The sequence below is a fragment of the Lissotriton vulgaris genome, chromosome 3_1 (assembly GCF_964263255.1).
Source record: "Lissotriton vulgaris chromosome 3_1, aLisVul1.2, whole genome shotgun sequence".
Lineage (NCBI taxonomy): Eukaryota > Metazoa > Chordata > Amphibia > Caudata > Salamandridae > Lissotriton > Lissotriton vulgaris.
In genome coordinates this window covers 846,291,439-846,314,689 of record NC_141689.1, presented here as the reverse complement: position 1 = coordinate 846,314,689, position 23,251 = coordinate 846,291,439, and positions in this window count along the sequence as shown.

Here is a 23,251-nt window from a genome sequence, read left to right as displayed (position 1 = left end):
CTCTTGCGGCTAGCTTCTTCCATTCGCTCGGACCTGTTCTTGGGTCCGCTGGTTCCGATGGTCCTCAGAGACGTAGTCAGCTTCCAGGTAACAGGGAACGCGCTTCGCTATATAATATGGCGATGGGTTGGATGACTCATCCCCTTAGAAATCCACCACGTGTTGTACTCGATACGTTTTGTCAATTCAATATACCAACCCAAAGATTCGTGTTCGAAGAAATGTGTAAGGTTCTTTGCGATCAGATATCGGCCGACGCACCTGACGAGGTGCTGACCGCTTTGTCTGTTTTGCAGCTTCAGTTCTCGACTGGACTGATAGTGGATACCAACGTTCGACGTGCGGTTGAACGGTTGCTATCTTTTCGTCCCACTCCTATACCTCAAGCCTTGTTTGTTGAGGATGTTGAAAGACAGCCAGATGAGTCTGGTCAATTTCCTATGCGTGAAGTTCCACCAGTATGGATGCCAGGTGATGCTAATGCTATTCCTATTATTCTGCCACATTTCCAGAGAGTGTGGATCCATCTCCCATGGAAACGATCAGAAGTGTTACAGGTGAAGCAATCTTTGCCTGACCCTCGCAAAAATCCTGCAGGGTACTATAAAGAATTATCGCAGCTCGTAGACGCTACGATAATGAATCTTGCCGATATCGACATGTTGTTCGGCAATGTCGGGCCTCAACCGGTATGGGCTAAGATTCGTCAGGAGAATCATCCAAACGAATTAGGTGGTGATTGGGCTGCCATTGTAGCGGCGGATGGTTTGCAAACTGGTGGTGCTAAACCCGAGCAGTTGATTGCTGCTCTTCCTCAAAGAATAATTACGCTTATGAAAACTCTTATGCCAGCTATGAGGGTGAATTGGGACAAATTGTCAGCTTGTAGACAGAAGAAGGACGAGAGTGTCTCCGACTTCTTTACGAGATTCGAGGAGGCATTCATCGACCATAGTGGCCAGGATATGAGCACTGAGGGTGGTCAACGGTTGTTTGTGGACAAATTCGTTTCAAACTTATTGCCTGATTTGAGCAATAAATTAAAGAATTCAGAAAGTGCGTGGGCCGTTTCTACTTCAGCTCAAATATTGGCTACGGCACAGTATTATGAGAATAGAGAGAAAGAAGAGAACGACCGTGCTGATAAAAAGACGAAAGAGCTCAAAACTAAAGTGTTGTTACAGCAAGCCTATCCCCCACGTTCGAATCAGAATGCTTCACAACAAAATAGGTCGCAGCCGCAATCGAACCGATCACAATCTCGTAATGACTCCTCTTCCCAAAGATCTTCGTTAGGGTACAATCAATGTGCCTATTGTAGACAGGAGGGTCATATCAAATTCAATTGTCCTGTTCTAAACGATCGTAATAGTGGTAATTCATCTAGAGGAGGTCGTGGTGGTTCACAGCAGACGTCACGCGGTAGGGGTCGTGGTGCTCAGAATGACCGTTCAGATAACTCATCAAATTCCGATAATTGTTTTGATCAACGTGGATCATCGCAAGGACGATCTGCGCAGTACAATGTAGACGATTATTACGTCGATCAGGGAACTGACGACAGTAATTATTAGGACAGCCATGGACAAGGAGAGGGAGTGGTATCAGTTCCGGTTGATCAGAGAGGGCCTTACGTCGCGGTTGCTACATCGGGCGTCGTTGAGCCTTTTCTGTTGGACACTGGTGCAGCGAAAAGTTCCATAAAGCATTCGAAACTCCCTGGCGCACCTTTGTCTGGCTTAACAAATGTTTCCGTTGGATTCTCTGGCGCCCCCGTTAGCAATCCAGTTTCGCGCCCTCTGCCCCTTACAATTGGGCCTCGTGAGCTGCAAGCTCCGATGATTTTGACCACGAGTTGTGGTGAAAATCTTTTGGGTCTGGATTTGCTTAAACGTTTGTATGCAACTCTGTATTGTTCCCCTGCGGGTGTAAAGCTTACGTTGGGAGAGAGGGTTGTCTCTCCTATGTACTTGTCTCTCGATAAGCTTCCACCGGAATTGAGTTCTCTTCCTGCATCTTTGTGGGCAACAGGTCCCAACGATGTGGGCCTGCTTGACATCTCCCCTTATGTTGTTCAGTTGAAATCTAATGTGCGGTTGCCTCGTATTCCCCAGTATCGTATCTCTCTTGATGGTGAACGAGCATTGTTAGCGATCATCTATGATTTGATCGAGAAAGACGTTATCGAGGAAACACGGGGAAACGTGTGCAACAGCCCTGTACTGCCCATTCTAAAACGTACTGATCCTTCGAAACCACCTGTTTATCGTTTTGTTATCGATTTACGGGAGGTGAATAAAATTGTGATTCCTCAGTTCCCCGTTGTGCCTGACATCACGGCACTACTGACTCTGATTCCAGCTTCTGCATCTTGGTTTTCGGTGATTGACTTGAAGAATGCGTTCTTCAGCATTCCCATTGCAGAAGAGAGTACAGACCTTTTCGGTTTCTCTCTTGGTGGACGCAGCTTCCGGTTCAAACGCGCTCCTCAGGGCTACTGTGAGAGTCCATCGATTTACAGTCAAGCCTTGAAGGGTCAACTGGATGCGTTTTCATTGCCGGCTGGTGCGGCCTTAATCCAATATGTCGATGACTTATTGGTAGCTGCAGATACTCAGGACATTTGCAAAATTGCTACGGTATCGCTGCTGCAACATCTCTGCGAGTTAAATCACAAGGTGTCACCTTCTAAACTCCAATATTGTTGTCAAGAAGTAACCTATCTAGGTCACTTATTGTCAAAGGAGGGAAGGCGGTTGGCCCCAGAGAGAATTGCAGCAATTGCGCGAATGGCTGTGCCAACAACCCAAAGAGATGTGCGTGCCTTTCTAGGTATCACGTCGTACTGCAGGCAATGGATTCCAAATTTTTCATTGCTAGCGAAACCATTGGTAGCTCTCACGTGCAAGGATGTTTCAACTCCTTTACCATGGACGGAAGAATGTCAGAAAAGTTTTTCTGAATTACGTGACTCATTGTGTTCGGCTCCTGTGTTAGGTACTCCTGACTATAGCAAGCCGTTTACATTATATGTTCACGAGAGGGAAGGTTGTGCGTTGAGTGTCCTAACGCAACCTTTTGGTGGTAAGCAACGTCCATGTGCATATTTTTCCTCGACCTTGGACCCGGTAGCTAGAGCATTGCCGAGTTGTTTGAGAGCAACAGCGGCAGCTGCGGTGTCCATCCGACAATCAGCAGGATTGGTCATGGATAATATGCTTACGGTGATGGTTCCGCATGCAGTCGACACTCTTTTAAATCGTACGAAAACCCAGCACTTGACGAGTGCGAGATTGTCTGGGTACGAGCTGACGCTGCTGGCAAGCCACATTCAGATAAAACGTTGCAATGTTCTGAATCCGGCGACTTTGTTACCAATTAGCTCAGAGTCAGATGAAATAACAGAACACGACTGTTATTTGAGGACAGAAGAGGAAACAAAAGGTCGAGTGGACCTTAAAAACACTCCTTTGGAAGACCCAGATGGAACGCTGTATGTGGATGGTTCATGTTTTAAACTACCGAATGGCGATGTGACTACTGCATATGCTGTTGTATCGTTGAATACTGTTGTTGAGACTGCAAGATTAAATCAGAATTCTGCCCAAGCTGCAGAACTGATCGCTCTCACCAGAGCGTGTGTGTTAGCGAAAGGGAAACGTGTGAATGTGTTTACCGACAGCCAATACGCTTTTGGCGTCGCACATAGCTTTGGACGATTGTGGAGAGAGAGGGGTTTTCTGACATCGCATGGTACGAAGATTCAGCATGGCCAGCTCGTGAATGATCTTTTGGATGCACTTACGTTGCATAAGCAAGTGGCGATTGTTAAATGTAGTGCGCATCGTAAGGTGACGGATGATGTTGGTCGTGGTAATGCGTTTGCGGATGAGACTGCTAAAGAGACTGCCCGGAATCTTAGCACTCGAATGTATGTGACGAGTTCGGTTAGGTGGCCTACAGAATCGAGTATGTGTGAGGACACTATCGAGAGCGTGAAAGCAATTCAGAATGAGGCCACCGAGACTGAAAAGATGAAGTGGGAAGAAAGTACGGGAAAGTTGGATGCGAATGGTTGTTGGATTGACTTATCGGATCAGAAAAGATGGATGCTACCGGATGCATATGTGCTAGCTGTTGTGACAATGGCACATGGGTTAGCACATATTAGCGCGAAAGGTATTTGCAAGTTGTTGTCTCCTGTGTGGAAGAATGATGGTATCACGAAATGTGCTGAACGATTGGTTAAGAACTGTATGGTATGTATGTTGTACAATCCTGGTAAGGGAACCCCAACTCCTCCCGGTAGTTTTGCTCCCCCTTCATGTACCTTTGAGGTGATCCAATTAGACTTCATCCATATGGAGCGATGCAATAACCTGAAATACGTTTTAGTTGTGGTTTGCGCATTCTCCCGATGGATCCAGGCCTATCCCCTCAAAGATAATACTGCCTTGTCCACTGCGAAAATCCTACTGAAGGAATACTTTCCTCGGTACGGAATGCCTAGAGTTGTGTGGTCCGATAACGGAAGTGAGTTTGTGGGGAGTGTGATGAAGAGTGTGTGTAAGGGCCTTGGAATTAATCAGAAATTCCATAGCGCCAATCATCCCCAGTCAGCTGGTTTGGTTGAGGGGTACAACTGCACCCTTAAACTGAAGCTAGCGAAGATTCAGGCTACGACTGGTCTCTCGTGGCCTGACGCTTTACCCTTAGCATTATTGTCAACAAGGGCAACTGTACACTCCCGAGTAGGGCTCAGTCCCTATGAAATAGTGTTCGGTCGTCCTGCAAATGTTTGGGGGGTCCCTAGACCGGGTGTGTTCTGTGACCTTGAGTATCCAATGTTGATCGATTATCTTCATGACTTGACTGCTAAACTGAGGTTAATTCACCAACAGGTTTACGAAGCATTACCGACGCAGACGGAGGGTCCAGGCCACCAGCTCCAGCCCGGAGACTGGGTGGTGACGCGCAATTTTTCGCGCAAGAAGAATTTGGAGCCAAGATTCACTGGACCCTACCAGGTCCTCCTTGCCACAAGAACTGCTGTTCGTCTAGAGGGTCGGAAAAACTGGGTGCATGCCACCCATACCAAAAAGGTCCCTATTCCGTTGCCGGCAGACTCGTGGGTGAGGAGAGGCATTGCATCAACTGAAACCGAAGGATTGCCGGCGTTTGTACCTTTCAGCGACGCACAACCTGTCGGAGAATCCTCAGTGCAGCAGAAAGACACTGTTGAACATTTGTCATCAAAAGACTCAAGACCAGAACATTCAACTGATCAACAGAACGCTGTCTCTTCAACGGATCCTTTGTTTGACGAACAGACACGTCCTGGGAAAACCCGATACTTTTTGCGATCCAGCACTAAAGACTAATAAAAGATCCTGTTCTGTCCCTTGACAATTGCATTATCCCGTTTTCCACGATCAGTTTGAACACTCGTATCATTGTAATCATTTTTGTATATATACACTGAGTTTCGTTCCTCATATTTTTGCTTCCACAGCTGAGAGACACTTTGCATACACATAATTGTGAACAAAGGCCGTAGGGCCGCGCGTGTACTTCCTTCTGGTTAGTAGGTCTTGACACTAGGTTAAAGACCGTCGGTTCCTGGGAACTCCTAGGGATTGACTACTGCTACACAGAACGAAGTGCATCAAGAAACGTTGCGGACGGTCGTAGGGGATGGCATTTTCGAAGCTGATGGACTTGGAAGAAGCTCAAGCGCAAAGATTCAAGTTGCAACAACTTAGTCGTACCAAATGTTTTATGTTCCAAATATTCGTATTGCTTTTGATTGTTTCTGCATTATTGGCGGGTGGGGTGTATTACATGATGTCTTGTTTCTTATCTCCTGCTATACCTACTCCTACCTCTAATCCTCAATCTACCACTGTTGCATCTCCCCATTCTTTTCACTTCTTACCCGAACACGAACAGGCTAGACGTGCAGAATTCCGCAACAATTCCTTTATTCAGCTCCTTCACCAGCATCAGTTAGTGGTTAACACTACTAATTGTTGGGTGTGTGGGTTGATGCCACATACCACGGATAAGGGAATTCCATATCTGGTGTTACCGTATAGTTCCCAAGGGTCCGCTCGAGCATTTCAAACAATGTTTCGAAGCGCGCTAGATTCTCAACCCAATCGAGAGCCACGTTCTCCCTACCTTGGCCCTGGCTCGTACTATAAGCCTTTGTCTATAGCGATAGAAGACTTAGATAGAGATATCTATGAGCCGTCGCTCATTCCAGTGGAAGAGGTACAAGCCTATAGGGTCCTGAGTAAGGTCGAGTACAGTGCGCTCACGAGTGATAACCAGCTTAAAAGCTCGCCTCCGATATGGGTCGTACCCCACATTGGTAATTTTTGTCTCATGGGTCGTGGCCGACGATCGAAAGCCTGACTTGGAGAGAGTGCTTGCGCTGAAAATTACATGCTGCCGATGATCTCGTCCCCTGTGTTTCTGGCTGCCAAGGGTACCTACTTTGTCTGTCATGATCGTGCGTATGCATGGTTGCCCTCTGACTTCATGGGCTCATGTTTTATCGCAAACTTGTTGCCTCCAACGTTCACTGTAGATGCAGATTATCACAAGACTAGAGTTGTGAGAGGCGTAATTAGCGAAGAGGATACTGCCGGTCAAGAGGCAGGAGACTTTTTCAAGGGTTTTCTCCCGTTTTGGGGACCTATGGTTAATAGTAGGAACCTGAGACAGTTGACTCGAGTGGTAGAATCGACAGCTAATATTACTGCCAGTGCCCTTGGTAATATCACCACCGAACTTCAGGCGGATAGACTTATGATGTTGCAAAACCGTATGGTTTTAGATGTGATCTTAGCAGATCGAGGTGGGGTATGTAAGGTGATCCATTCGAGCTGCTGTATTTTCATTCCTGATAACGCTCCGACTGTTTATCAAGCCATCTCAAAGTTGCATAAGATCTCTGAATCCATACACGTGGATTTAGGGGATTGGACGCTACTTGGGTGGTTTTGGGGCCTGATGTCGACTTGGGGTTGGAAGATTCTGATGATCATCGGAGTTGTTGTGGCGTTCCTGTTCACGTGTTGCCTTTGTGTGCAGTGCGGTCCTGCCTTATGTGGCCTCTGCGCTACAGCGTGTATGAGACAGCCGCCTGTTACCAATGGAACTCGGTTGGACAGAGCTATGCTACAGCAACATCTAGATGGTCTGATGAATATCGAGTATGATTCCGACTAGTGCTTGCCTACATGAGGGCAAAAGGAGCGTCTGAGGTTCCGTGACAATTGTAAGTGGTGTTTTCGACTCGTACGAATATAGTCGAGTCTGGTATCTACGAACCGCAAATGACGAGTTTAGTAAGTGTGCGCAGTTTCGCTGTGCTAACTTAAACCGTTCGTTTGCTACGTGGGTTCTTCATCTGTACCCACGGGTTCCATCTTAGATACGGCATCCATTTTGTCTCTTGCCCTCAAGTAGCCAGCGAACGGACGTTGTCCGCTCCGCGACCCTGGGACTCCCAAGATATTTGCGGAAGACACATGTCCTTTGTAAATGTCTTTATGATGAGGGGGATGATACTGTAAGGCAGATGGCCCCGCTCGAGGCTCATCTCGCCGTGCCGGTTTATTGTCTCAGCCGTGCATCTCATTAGGCACGTCCCTTTGATGCCTGTAGCTCGTGTTTCTCGATGCCTCCCCTTTTACACCCTTTCCAATCTCCCCACTGTTTCCATCTTCCTCTGCACCTGTCCTTGTTCCTTTTTTGATCTGTTTTACTGCTGATTGGAATGTACTAATGGTGGGAAGATGGGTTTTTACAGTTGGGAACCGCCAAATGTTTCCGCACTTATGTTCCGGACCTTATGAGTATCAAAGTGACCAAAGCGACCCCTCTCGGGGATAATTGTGGGAACCGGGTTGTAAACCTTTGTCTGCTATGCAAACCTATGGGAGAATCGTGTATAAAAGGAGCGATCCAAAGAACCAATTTGAAGCAGTCTCCCCGAACTACACTCGTTGTACTTCCGTGATTTCTGTGTTTCCCTGCAGCAAATAAACCTTGAATCTTTGACGCCGAAGGAAGTGTCCCGTGTCTCTGTCATTCGTACGCCGGAGTAGGTTACCCACGAAGGTTTCAGGTGTTGTCCCCTGGCACCGCTGGGTCTTAAAGAACCCAGTCCTTCAAAGGTCTAATATTTATAACATATTTTTTCTTTGTAGTCTTTGTTGGAAGAGTCTCTGAGCTCAGAAAATCTAGCTGTTCCCAATTTAAAATAAAGCATGTAAAATGTTGCAGTGCTGCTCCAATGATAGCCTATGGGACAACCAGCATTTCAACAGTGAAAAACGAAAATTGCAGTAAATCACTATCAGAACATGTAACACACACCCTTACATGCCCTACCTTGGACATGCACAGCACCCTGCCTCTGGAGGTACCTTGGGCCTACCTAAGGGGTGCCTTACATGTAAGAAAAAGGGAAGGTTAGGGCCTGGCAAGTGGCGTACTTGCCAGGTCAACGTGGTAGTCTAAGTCTATGTGGGTGGCACAAACAGTGCTGCATGCCCTCTAGTACCATTTAATTTACAGGACGGGGCACACTCTGTGGACTTTTAGTAGGGACCAAAAAGTAAATCAAATATGCCAATCATGGATAACCAGTCCATAATCACAATTTCCCCATCAGCACATCTACAATCAGCGAGGCAGCTTCTTGCTGAATGTGAACATGTTGGACCCTGTATCCCTCCTGACCATTACATACATTCTAGCTCAGGCATATAGAGAAATAATTAAGAAAATGGTATTAAACACAGTTTTATGTATTCCATTTGTTCGGAGAAGTAACACATATGCTCACTTGAGAATACATCTTCCTGCATACTGTTCTCCTGAGGACATTATATATAGAATTCCGCAAAGTGTCTCCCATTCCGCTAATCCCAGTCCTCCTATAGGGAATTGATGGCCAGCAGTACACAGAAAAACAGCCATGGGCAATAAATTGTAAAGGAGATATAGAAACTATCACATTGGCAAGAAAGTCATCATTAGACCCTTTTTATGTTTCCTCACACACAAAATACAGTATGAGGTAGTTTAAACTCAGTTACCTCTAGAGACATCAGCACACTGAAATCACAAGATTAGAATTTTAATCAACTCCATCTCTTTCTCTCACAAAACCAGGACATTCCTGGCACCTCCTCCAGGTCAGCCTTGGATGCCTGATTGGTTGAATCTAGCTGTCTTACCTGTGCAGCTCAGCCACTATTGTAAGATAGACTTTCCCCTTTTTTCTTAAGTGGTACAGAGCAAACTCTATGGGTAAATGATGTTGTCCCAAAGCTCTTCCCCTCCCTTGAAATAATGCATTGGAACTAGAACTTGGTTTCTGGTGGTTCCATTGGAGGTAAAAGACTCTCTGTAATACCTCCCTCTTCATGCCATGGGAGTTGGCACAGTGGGGAACAAATGCAACAAGCATGCTACGCACAATCGGTCTTTACACCTTTCAGGGAAATGACCACCTCAGCAAGTACCCTATTGCTTCCCTGTCCTGTGTTTTGCAAAATGGAAATGTAGATGACCCTAGAGGGGTATCGAAGCACTTGATTCCTTGTTACACATGCCTCTCATGAAATGAAATGAAATGAAATTAATAAAAACTTATGTAGCGCAACTTTGCCCAGAGGCATCAAGGCGCCTATCAAAAAGAATCATAAAAGGCAGATCCCAAAAACTAAGGGTAAGCTTTGGCAAAAAGCCATGTCTTCAGGGCCTTTCTAAAAGCTTGCATCGATGGCAGGGACCTAATTTCCCAGGGTAAAGTATTCAACCATCTAGGAGCAAGGCTGGAAAAAGCCCTGCCTCCCCACTTAGCTCTTCGGACTCGGGGGACTGATAGAAAAAGCTTCTTGGAAGAACAGAGGTTTCTAGAAGGAGCATATGGAACCAACAGATCTTTTAGTCCTCCCATCTCTTTTCTGGTCAAGGCCCCATTAACCAGACAGAGAACCTTAAAAGAGATCCTGGCTTCAATCGGAAGCCAGTGCAAGGATTTCCAAGTGACAGTGGCTGATGACCTCCTAGGCATGTCCAACACAAACTTAGCCGTGGCGTTCTGCACAGTTTGTAGTCGCTGTAGTAGGCACTTATTTATTCCTGCATATAAGGCATTGCAGTAATCAAGCCGAGAGGCTATTAGTGCAACCACAATTTGCTTCCGGGCTTGCAGGGACAGAGAGTGCTTGATCTTCTGCAGGATCTTGATAATGCCGATACAAGTGGAGATTGTCATGAAAAGTCAGGACGTATCTTTCACATCTGTGAACAACCAACTGAAAATCATCCACTCATTCCAGAATAATATTGATAAACCATGAATTTTGCTTTCATCATCACACCTGCTTGTTACCTAGATCATGGTGTCTTCTTGATCATCTTGTGTACATGTATACTCCTCTTTCATTGATCTCCTTTCATATAGAGACTACCCTATGTTTGCAAATCCATAAACTTCTACATTTTCTCCCCTTAACAATTAAATACATCCAACTGTATTGTTAATCTTCATATTTATGACCATTACACTTGATTATTTCTTTCTCTTGTCCTCATGGAGTACATTTATCACCAATACATATAGTGTATATGCAAACTTCCACTGAGCTGCCAATAATGTAAATGTTTCTGTATATATTCTTCCAATGTACAAAATGAAACAATGCACTTAAGCAAAATTCTTTAAAATGTTCTAACATCCCTTATATCAGCATCATAGAAAAATAAAAGATGAAAAGTACTCACTGTGCCTGGGAGTAAATCTAGTAACAAACTGTCCCAGCTATGTTAGGCAGGATTCATTCCAGGATACACTGTGATCAAGTGAAAACAGCGCTTATGCTTTGATAAGAGATTCTGGTATTTTTCCTCTGTTCAAGTCTGGTACAGTTTGTGAGGAATTAACTTACCATTTTATAATTAAATTCTGTATGTAGTTTTGAAACCTTCGAGGCTCTAATTAAAACCCTACTCTGAGCCATTTTACCCCACCTCACCAGCAGTGTGTCATTCCTAAATACTAACAATCTTGCTTAGGGAAGTCCAGTTTTACTTCAATGCTCACTTTCCGAAAGTTATTATTTCTACGGGGAGAGAGTACATTAGGCACAAAGTCAGGGTGTCACAGTCAGGGTGTCACAAACAACACTTAATTCCCGGAATCCACATTTAGGGTTTTTTCCCAATGGTAACTACAGTGGCTTCCAGCATGGCTCGTGGGCGGTGAGGTGTCGTGGGGTGTCACGGGAGGGTTGTGATTGTGAGAGTGTGCGCATAATTAAAAATTAAAAACAAATATAAACTTACCTTGCCACCGGGTCCTGTGTGTCTGCTCCTGCTCTCCTTGAAGAACAGGAAGCACACACCAATCTCAAGGCTGCAATGCAGCGTTGTGATTGGTAGGCACCCAGTATCCCCTGACCAATCACAACGCTGCAATGCAGCATTGAGTTTGGTTTTGAGTGTCCTGGTTCGATGCTCAACCAGGGAATCAGAGCCTGGGTATGGTCTCCATGCAGGCTGTAATGCCGCCTGCATGGAGAACAGGGAAAGTGCGCATTACTAATTTGGGGAGCCCGAGGGGGCCGACCAAACAGTCCTTACGCACTTACCAGTGGGTAAACCACTCCTCCCCTGCTCCAAGAGCAGAGCAGCACAGCCCACAAGCCTACCTGCAGAGCAGCAAAAACAAAAAAATGATAATAACTGAACTTTATTATCATGTCATGTTTCTACTTCGCGCACTGCTTTAAAGCTGCGGGGCGACACTCCACCTCCATAGCGAAGGAGCTGCCACTGGGTAACTATACAAGTTTATGTTTATTTCTGTTTATATTTGCTACTAAACCTCAGCATAACAATATATGTCACTATTTTCTAGTGTGGATTTACACCTAAAAAAATTTAAATTAATTATATACTAAATAGTTATAAAAAATGTATTATTTTGTAATTTTTTGAAAATACGTAATTTATGTTTTATATTTAACTTATTAGGAACCTTTAAATAATAAAATATTTTAACAAACGTATATGTAATTTGTTTAACATATATATTTTAAATGATACATATATAAATAGCCTACAAGTATACAGCCCAAGGAACTATCCTGTGGTATGTTAATGTGAAATGGTTGTATTTACTTGTACTTGTATATTTTCCTTGTCCCTACTATTCAATTATATATGGTAAAGAATGTTTAGTACATAGTGCTCTCATATTATGTTCTTACTTGGACTTGGAATGTTGGGCATTCTTTATGTGTCAGTTGACGCTGTATCTCTGGGCCCGTTACCTCATCTTACTTGCTGTCTAAGAAGAATAAATATTATTGAAATTTACCACCTTCGTGATTATTCATCTTCACATATCCTTGGTACCACATTTCAGTAAGATTACAAAGAGCACCTTCTACACAATGAAACCATTATGCTTCTTTTCATAGCTTGGATAGCATCATGTTACAAACTATCCTCATACTTGACTAGGTCATATGTACTTGTTATATTTCTCTTTACACGTCTTGTTTTACTTCCTTATGTTCTCTTTATTCAATATAAATTATACAAATAAATTGAAAAAAACTTGACCAATGTCCAAGCTTGACTATGCTAACAGCTTATACACAGGTTCACCATCCGTAAAATACAACTAATTCAAAATGCTGCAAAACGTGCCCGCCTTCACCAATGAGAACACTTGACTCCAGTCCTGTAATCACTCTACAGACTATCAACAGCTAGAATATCAATATTCAATGTACTGTCCACTAGTCACAGAACCTCCCAAGTATTTCAACCAGTATGCCTACAAGTTAAATTCAAGCAATTCAAACAAAAGAGGACATTTTACTCCAGGTTTGCACAATAAGGAATCTAAAGAAGGCTCTGCTTTCTCAGTGGAAAAGAACAATCCCTGGAATTTGCTACTGGCAATGATTCGAAGCATTCAGGAGCATATGCAGGTCAGAAGAGAATGGAAAACAAGCCTGTTTGCAAGATAATTACATCATCCCATAACTCTGGGATAGCCGCTTCTTCAAGTACCACTACAGTTTACAGCTCACAAATATGAAAAAGCTCAACCAACATCCTGCTTTCTATTTCAAAGTAACTTAGGAAGGGCTGCTCTATACCTCTTCTGGGTATTACATAATAATGTCAGTTTCTTTCTACACTTTCTGCCCACAGTTATATATATTGGGGTCCCATAATTTAAAAAGCTTAATTTGTTTGAATGCGGCCAGACCACCTGTTTAAAACTCTGTCAATCTGTGTTTCGGGCACTGACAGTTTGCGCAAGATGAGGCATTTCAGTGCAGTCAACTCTGATACTTTTATTTCAAATAAGTGAACTAAATACAATGCTACATCTTTAACTGCTATGGTGCTCTGATGAGATTGCATAAAAGTGACACATGAATGTTAGACATTGCAATAATGAACTGAACTTTGAGGGACAACTGGTACTGTGAAGAGTGAAACGAATCACAGGTGTCACACTTGCCTACACTGATTTCAGTTCTGTTCATTTTGTCTTTATTTCGAATAAAATTCATAAAAGACAGCATACACAATATAATATTTAAAAAACCTTTACAAACAAGCCCCCAAAATTTAAAAAAAAGAATGTGTCTCAATCAACATACAATCATTTCATAATAAGTTAATTTAAAAGAGTTTTCGATTTCTTTGCACGAATCAGCCACACCCACCCCAAAAATTTGGCTACACAGATCACAGACATTTCAATACGTATATCACGTAATTTCAACAGGGCTTCACGATTTCCCCCACAATTTAAGGTTTTGCAAATAGGTTTCAACCATTTCAATCTAGGCGATCGATATGCTGGGCATGCGAAAAACAGATGACCAATACTTTCTACCTGGTCAGGACAAAAAAACCATTTATTACTTGTTTTCTTCGCCCACTTTGCAGTAAAGGAGTTGGTCGGCAAAGTGCCCACCCGAAACTGATGAAACAGTTTACGGTCTAGGGTTTTGCAGATCAAGTCCCAATAGGGCTCAAGGGACGGTGTTACCTTATGTGTTAAAAAAAGTCCTGTTAAGCTATTGTCTGACGAAAGAGTGACCAGTGCAGATTACTTTGCAGCCCAGTACTGATCTTTAAATTCTTGTTTGGATGGGAACCTAGAGCATTCAGGATGTAGCCATAATTCGGGGAGGCCCATTGAATACAAAATTTGTTTTACTTCCCGGAGCCATGGGATTTTGTGAGCACCCCACAATGATTTGACCTCACCCAATTCATGAGCGAAAAGACTAAGCTCTGGGGTCGTCCAAAGGCGACGCCAGAGTGCTACGAGACGATACTGCGCCATCTCATTCAGAGGTCTACAGCCTAGATCTAAAAGTAATGGTTTTATTGGTGATGATTGTGGAAGCCCCACCAGGTTCCGCAGAAACCTATTCTGTGCTGTGGTTAGTGCTGACAAGTCTTTGTGACCCCATATGTCCGCTCCATACAGGGTAGCAGCATTGGCCTTGGCCTCATAAATTTTTACCGCTAGTATGATGCGTTTGGTCAAGGTTTTTTTTTGTTCCTGCAACAAGCATCCTGTAAGGCGAACAAATTTAAGTTTTAAAACCTCCAACTGGGGGTTCCATGTAAGTTGGTGATCAAGAGTCACGCCCAAATATGTCATGACCTTGACCTGTTCAATTGGGGCACCATTCAAAGAAACCGAACTTTTAATTGGTTTGTTTTTGTTAAAAACCATGAATTTGGTTTTGTTGACATTGATCTGTAGGTCATTGTTTATACAAAACTCAGCAAATCTATTCAGGGCTACCTGTAACCCGCTCCGGGTTTTAGAAAGGAGCAGGGTGTCGTCGGCGAATATTAACATGGGATATTTTAATCCCCCCAGGGCAGGTGTGTCTGTTTGCGTATCGCTAAAGAATGCAACCACCTGGTTGATAAATAGGAGAAACAGGGTAGGGGCCAACACGCAGCCCTGGCGCACCCCTCGTTGGACTGGGAAGCTGTTGGTCACCTGACCCTGTCTCCCCCATCTTACCTGGGCAAAATTATCCTCATGTAAACGCCTGACTAGTTCTAAAAGTTCAGGTGGGAGACCCATGAGACTGAGGGCTTCCCATAGTTTTGCCCTAGGGACCAAGTCGAAGGCCGACCTAAGATCAACAAAGGCGGCATAGATGACCCCACCGCCCAAGAAAACCACCTTCCAATACAGCATGGTAAGTCGGAACACCTGATCTAGGGTGCTGGTGCCTGATCTAAACCCTGCCTGCATGGGGGAGAGTATGTTATTCTGCTCGATCCACCCCTGTATTCTAGCTAGGGCCATTCTTGACACAACTTTTTGAATAGAGTCGATCAGGCTAATGGGGTGATAGTTGTTCGGTGATGATCGGTCCCCTTTCTTATAAACTGGAAGTATCTCAGCGCCTTTCCAGGATTGTGGTACCCTTGCCCCTGCTGCGATAGAATTTGCTAGAGTTATGATATATGGAACCCACAGATCAAGGTTCGATTTAAAAAGGTCCGCTGGTATGGCATCTAAACCTGGGGCTTTACCAGACTGGACAGAACCTAGGGCACGTACAGTGTCTGAGGTGCAGAAAGTAAGCCTATCCCCATACAATATAGGTGTTATCCCCACTGTAGGCTCAATTGCCAGCTCCTGTTCAGTATTTGTATCTTTAAATTGGGCGGAGAAAAATTCCACCCAATCCATAGCGGAAACATGATTTACAGGGGTTTGGGAATCCGAATCCCTGCCCCATCTAACTATCTCCCAGAATTTAACTTGGTTAGACGACTCACAGGCTTTGAGGAGATCTAGCCAGTACGAATCGTCCCAATCCCTCTTAGCTTCCCAAAGGGTGTGTTTATAAAACTGTCTAGCTTTCCTGATATCAGGGGTTATTCTGGTTTTAACAGCTGCTATTAGTTTGCTGTGGGCTTCTCTGCAGTTCTTATTATACCATCTTTTGTGTGGATTGACTTTCTGATTTTTAGATGGCCTAGTGAGAAGGTTTTTAAGAGCCGCAAAACATTTCTCATGAAGATCAATAGTAATGAACTCTTCCCCGCTATTGGGAGATAATGCAGTCATCCTATTTCTTGTGTCTAGGACCAACTCCTCTATTTGGCAGATGAGCTCTTGGTCAGCTGTGGCTCTTGACCATTTGACCCGTCTTCTGTTATCACACAGGACTAGGTCTGATGTTATACAAGCTGTTTCTGTTTGGGGGACACCTAATCCAGGAACCCTGAGCCCCAGGGAGAGAGGATTATGATCACTCTCTGGCCTGGTCTCTATTAACATATCTATTACGTGTGACCAGGATTCTATATTCACCAATATATAGTCAATACGACTTGCACTAATCCCATTGTCGAAGGTTGGCTTCCCCAGCTTGTCAGACGGACTACGGCCATTCACTGCCCGAAGTCCCCACTCCAGGCAGAGCCCCAGCCAGTGGAGGGCAGCCTCCGTTCCCCTAACACCCTTGGTTATAGCTAACGGGGGGATATTCCAGGCGGTGTCTTCATCAATCCCCACATCCTCGGCTAGACTCAGGATGGGTTCGAATGAGCAGTTCAGGTCACCAGCCACTAAGACAAGATGATCACTTTGATACTTATTCAGGAGGTGTTCCAGGTCATTAAGAATGGGTTGCTTCCTCCCACCCTGACAACCTCGGGCGTAGATGTTAATTAAAACAATATCCTTACAATTGTCCTTACTCAGGGAAATACAAAGGAGGTCAGCATTCTCCACCAGGATTTCCTTAACGCTGAAGCCCAAGGAGTTTCTAATCCATATAGTAAGACCTCCTGAAGCCCTACCCCTGGGGCCCTGTGTGGCTGGTTTATAATAATTTAGGAAGCCTACCCTAAATAGGGGATCGATTGACCAAGTCTCCTGAAAGACAACGATGTCATGTGTAATAATGAAGTCTACCCAATCGTCGCTATCCAGGCGACCCCTCAATCCTGCTATATTCCATGAGGCCACCTTGATTGCATTACCTGGACTACTGAGGGTAATAGTCTCTAATTGTCCTAGAGCCCCTGACTCAGTCGGAATGGGAGTAATAACATGATCCAGTGTTGTTTTTGGACCTAATTGTGGTATAGAACAATCCATACAGGATACTGGCAGGGTGTTCGGGGCAGTCGGAATTGGTTCCACGGAGTATATGAAGGCATCAATCCCCCCAAGTCAGTCAACCTCATCCAGACAACCAAACATATTAGTAGTAGGAACCCCTTGCCACCAATTATTTTGGTTTTGCCAACCATTCCTACGTCCCCTCTGTCTAGATTTTTGAACCGTTGACCAAGACCCCCCCATTTCAAACTGTTGTCGAGGAGGATAGAAAAAGGTGAGGGGTCTAACAACAACAGAGGGGTCTTCTTCATGTAGGGCCCATGAACAGAGATGCTGAGCTGTATGGGGGTCTGCAAATGACACCACTATACAATCGCCAGCAATGGATTTACGCGTGGGCCCAACCCATGGTACTCTACGCACCATTAATACCCAACTTCTTTGGTGATTTGGCAGCTGTCTGTTTGTATTAAGCCAATGTATGACCTTGTGTTTTAAGGACCAATGATTCTCTTTGGTTTGGGGGTCAAGAACAGGTACACCAGCTAGTACTATGACATAAGGGCTAGCCTCAGGTGGTAGATCAATATACCCACCGCGAAAGTTTGGATGACTAGATTCATGAGGTGGTAATTTCTTGTTTGCCAATTGATTAGACTGGTGTACGACAGCTTGTGACCTGGGTTTAGATGGTGCTGCATTCTGGGGGGGACAAACGCTGGTGGTCATAGGTTTTAAAATGGTAGCAACGGTATCACCAACTTTGGTACGGGGTTTAGGTATAGGTTTCAGTCTTGGGGGTGTAGGGGCCGGGGGTTCTGACTCCTGCACCTGAGGGGTAAAACCCTCACCCTGGGAAAACCTAGCTTCCATTTGTTTAAGACTAAAGCTAGCCAATGCAACTATAGTCCTATCCATTTCTAACAGGTGGTTTTCCATTCGGGAAAGTCTAAGTTCCAGGGGGGTAAGTAACTGTTTTAGTGTGTCCCAAACAGTTTTAAGGAATTCCTCGTCCCCCCTCCTATCCCCCTCCACTACACTCAACCCACCCTCTATTGACCCTTCCTTACTCTTGTCTGGGAGAGTTACCACCGGGGGATCAAGCAAAACACAGTTTAAATCATAGGCGTTATCCTTGCCCAGTGTGACAGTGTTGATTTTGGATATTTCTTCCCCTACCCCAAATGTGCCCAATGGTCGTCTACTATTAAAAAACCGAGATCTCGCAATTTTTGCCTTTTTGCGAGCATAAGTAGATCTAGCAAGACATTTCTTCTTTTGTAAGGCAACTTTTTTAGCATTTACTGCAGTGTTGGGCAAGACAATTTTAGAGGGGGAGCCTATACCGGCCACCGGGGTGGGGGGTACAAGCTCCTCCAAGGGCTTTAGAGGTGGTAATATTGGTTTCAGAGTAGGCTCGGTAGGGATGTGGTTGGGGGATGGTGGATATCTGCCAATGTTAGCAAGGGGCGGGGGCCTGACGTACGCTCAGGGGTGAGAGCTAGGGCAAGGTCACCTAAAGATGATTTCTTGGAGGAAGCTAAGTTGAGGGAAAGTTTTCTCGCAGCTTCTAATTCTAAGGAAACCCTATGTTGCATTTTACTGATTTCCACTTCAATGGCCAGATTGGTCTTTGTGAGGAAATCATCTAGGGTCTCGTTGGGTTTATTAAGGCCCTTAGCAGTTTTGCTGCGACTACCCCCGTGTACTCATAATGGATATTTAACAAAATGATGTGACACAAGTGTGATTTATCGCAATACTCAACGGTCCAACCAAGGGGAATGGCCCAGCCCAGACCTCTTAGACCTCGAACGGCCTCAAACGGCCCGCTCTTTGCCCGGTCTTCGCCCCGGTCGCACCCGCGCGCTTCCGCGCAGCGGGTACTCCGCCCAGTAAAATAGGGCCTGGACAGAGCAGGGGGCGTGGCCGGCAGGGAGAGCGGCCACAGGTGTAGAACGCAGGGACTCCTGGGCAATGGAGTCCCTGCTAGGCTGCTCGCAGCCCTGCTGATACACAAAGGTGCCTCAAGATGCACAACACCCCTCCCAGCGCCTCTCAGGGTCCTCAGGCGCAGCGGGACCCGTGCAGCGGGTCCGTCAAGTTGTGGGGTTGTTCCTCGAAAATTCTTCAGTGTCAGGCAGCAATGTTAGGAGAGCTTCCCACCAGTGCTCAGTCAAATCCGGTAACAAGGTGTCCCGCTGGGTGGAAAAAGCAAAGCACTTTTCAGCGATAGTCAGGGGGCGTGGCCGGCAGGGAGAGCGGCCACAGGTGCAGAACGCAGGGACTCCTGGGCAATGGAGTCCCTGCTAGGCTGCTCGCAGCCCTGCCGATACACGAAGGTGCCCCAAGATGCACAACACCCCTCCCAGCGCCTCTCAGGGTCCTCAGGCGCAGCGGGACCCGCGCAGCGGGTCCGGCAAGTTGTGGGGTTGTTCCTCCAAAATCCTTCAGTGTCAGGCAACAATGTTAGGAGAGCTTCCTACCAGTGCTCAGTCAAATCCGGTAACAAGGTGTCCCGCTGGGTGGAAAAAGCGAAGCACTTTTCAGCGATAGTCAGGGGGCGTGGCCGGCAGTGAGAGCGGCCACAGGTGTAGAACGCAGGGACTCCTGGGCAATGGAGTCCCTGCTAGGCTGCTCGCAGCCCTGCCGATACACGAAGGTGCCCCAAGATGCACAACACCCCTCCCAGAGCCTCTCAGGGTCCTCAGGCGTAGCGGGACCCGCGCAGTGGGTCCGGCAAGTTGTGGGGTTGTCCCTCCAAAATCCTTCAGTGTCAGGCAACAATGTTAGGAGAGCTGCTTCCCACCAGTGCTCAGTCAAATCCGGTAACAAGGTGATTTCATTGCATTCACTTTGAGAAATTTGTAGTTCGTAAGAAAACGTCAAACATTGACCATCGTGCAGCGGGCCAAACCCATACAGCCAGTTACCTACTGGACCCGGCCACACGCACACAATAATGATACAGGCCAGACTTGAAACAAAGACATCGGCTACAGCTGTTTCTGTTGGTACCAGAAATTCTCTCATATGAACAATGGCTATAATTGAGTTGTTTCATGACAAAAGGCAACCGGTCATAATGGGAGGAAGGTACCAAGCAATGTGAATCATAGAAAGGGGCTTTACAAAGGAGGGCAGGGGGGGATTATTTGACTGAAACCACACACTTTTCAGGTCCACACTGCAAAATGAATTTATACAGCATCAGGGCATCCTGCTTTGGTCATATATTCATAAAGAAGCAAAAAACAGCAGCACACATTAAGTAAAGTAACCTCCAAGCATGCAGTAGTTCGATTTTGAATATGCTGTCTCTGCTTCAGGGGAACCAGAGAGTGGACACACAAGTGGTTGTTCTTCCAAGACTCAAAAAACTTCTGAAAAGTCTGGTAATAAAATCTGATGACAGTGACAATGTATGTGTCCTTGCGAGAAATGCGCATGCATATAAAGGCAACCCGGGGACGCTGCAGTCAAGGTAAGTGTTTATTTTTGTTTACCTTTAATGTATATTTAATGTAATTCTTCCTAGGGGGGTGGAGGCGGCCGGTGGAGCGGAGTTGGTCCACAACTCTGTGGAACTCCGTCTAGTGCCGCTCAGCCGGCTCTGCCCAGGGTTATTCAAAACACAGTTTAGATGGAAAAAAAAGTGGTTTTAACTAGTACTTAATTTGAGCCGGCGGTCACCCGTGGAGGCCACCGGCACTCATTTTTGAGAACCGGAACATTTCCTTATCAGACATTTCTCTACATCCAGGTAAGAAAAAACACACAAACAAAAAAGAGGAATCGAAAGACAGAAAACCGTCACTGAGGGAGAAACTAGGAACCTACCTGCACGAATGAGATAACGGGATAGAAAGTGTCTGGCAGTGGATGAAAGAAGACTGAGGTGGATTCAGGACTTTACAACCTTGGTAAAGGGGGCACTGACATTTAATACATGTAATAGTGCCAGGCATGAGCTTCTAAGTAGTGCTTTGGGCTCCAGCAGTCATTATATTACAAATTATACAATGGACTTAACCCTTGGTACCTATCTATCGCACAAAGAGACTAATAGGTTTTGCTTCTAGGACACTTAAGGGGGCTGAAGAGCGTTACTCAGTGATAGAGAGAGAAGCTCTTGTTTGTTTTTGGGCCATTAAACACTTTAGGTTCTATCTTTGGGGCTTACCTTTTATTGTAAGGTCTGATCATAAGCCTCTTGTACAATTGTTCGCTTGTCGGAATGTTGAGTGCACCACTCCCAGGATCAAGAGGTGGGTTGAAGGACTTATGGACTACAATTTTTGTGTGGAATACTTCCTGGTCTTAGGAATATACCTGCTGATTTTCTTTCAAGGTTACCGTTGGAAAAGATCATGGTGCATGATTCAGATTTTGTGCAGCATGGGTGAAAGAATCAGCGTTAAATGAAGAGGAGTCGAAGAATTGTTTTTCTAAGGATTTAGCTAGAGTGGAAGTCATGGATTTTACTATAAATGGTTGGCCGATGTTAAAAGATGTTAGTGACGTGGCAAGAGGTTATTGGAATGTTAGAGACGAATTACACATTACTCAAGGAGAGTTGTTTCGTGGTGATAGATTGGTTCCTCCTTTGTTGATGAGAGAGAAGATAGTAAATTTGGCTCATGAGGGACATCTTGGACGCAGCCTTACCAAAGCTAGAGTTAGAGAGTCATATTGGTGGCCTGAATTAGATGATGAAGTGGAGATTGTTGTCAAAGATTGCAACATTTGTGCAGGAAATGATAAGTCAAAGAAAGTGAGAATCACCCCACTTTCTCCTGGTGCTATTCCAGAACGTCCTTGGTCGAAATTAATGCTGGACATTGTTGGTCCTTTTGATAATTTAGCGCCTTCTGAGAGATTTGTTGTTGTCTTAGTGGATTATACATCCAAATGGTTATCTGCATGTTGTATGAGTTCTGTATTAAGTAAAAATGTTATTGAGTTTTTGAAAGATGCTTTTACATGTGAAGTGGTTCCCGATGTTCTGTGTCTGACAATGGGGTACAATTTACATCGCAAGAGATGACCAATTTTTTTAACTTTGGGCACACAGGAACACTCCTAACAGTGTGAGAGGCATATCACCTTTTAAAAGTTTAAAGGGGAGGGTGGCTGGTTCAAAATTGAATCCTTTATGGTTGAGTGTGAAAGACAGAGGTTGTGTTGTAAATAATTGGAGAGTTAAAAATTACCAAAACAATTACAAAAGGAGATTTGATTTTAACCTCATCAGAGCTTCGAACGTTCAGCGCCCAGTGCTGAACGTTCGAAGAACGAATGCTGGCTCGACGGCCAACGGTCGTGCGCAGCACTGGGGAGGTAGTGCTCGTGACGACCGTTGGCCGTCGGCAGCAGTTAAGGGGTTAAAAAAGGAGCTAAAAAAGTTTCTTGGAAGGTTGGTGATTCTGTTTTTATAAAGAAAGCGGTATGGTCACCAAAGGGTGAATCAAAATATTTTGGACCAAAAAGAATTGTGGAAGTCATGAGAAATGTTGTTAGGATTGAGGGGGTGATGTATGGAGCATGTCTCGTTTATCGCATTGGGCGAAGGAGGATGGTAAGAGGGTTTGTCCTGATAATTTTATGAAAAGGAATTGTTTTGATAACTTGCCGTGGAACACTTCTTCACGCGGCACTAGAATCAGAAGACCTCCTTTGTATTTACAAGATTATTGTGTTAAATGGCTCATCTTTGTATTCACAAGATTTCTTTTTGTGTTAATGATTCATTGATTCATTGTTCTGTTTATGATTCATTGTTCCATTTTCATAGCATGCTAAATGTTTCTTTGTTATATTCTTATTGTTTTCTCTCTTACATTTTTCTTAAGTTTAGTTTTAGCCATTTTGTTTTTCTTTGTTTCAATTCACTTGTTTTATTATAATAAGGGAGATGTGTTGTATTTTCTCCTTTAAATGCAGCATTCCTTGTGAAGAATGTTGGTAAGGGTTTTGGGGAATGTTGATGTTCAAGCCATGCAGTTGCAACCTGGACTGGCTGGAGTAGCTGCTGGATGACTTGCCTCCCTGGTGGGTTTTCAATAAAGCTTACTTGCTCAA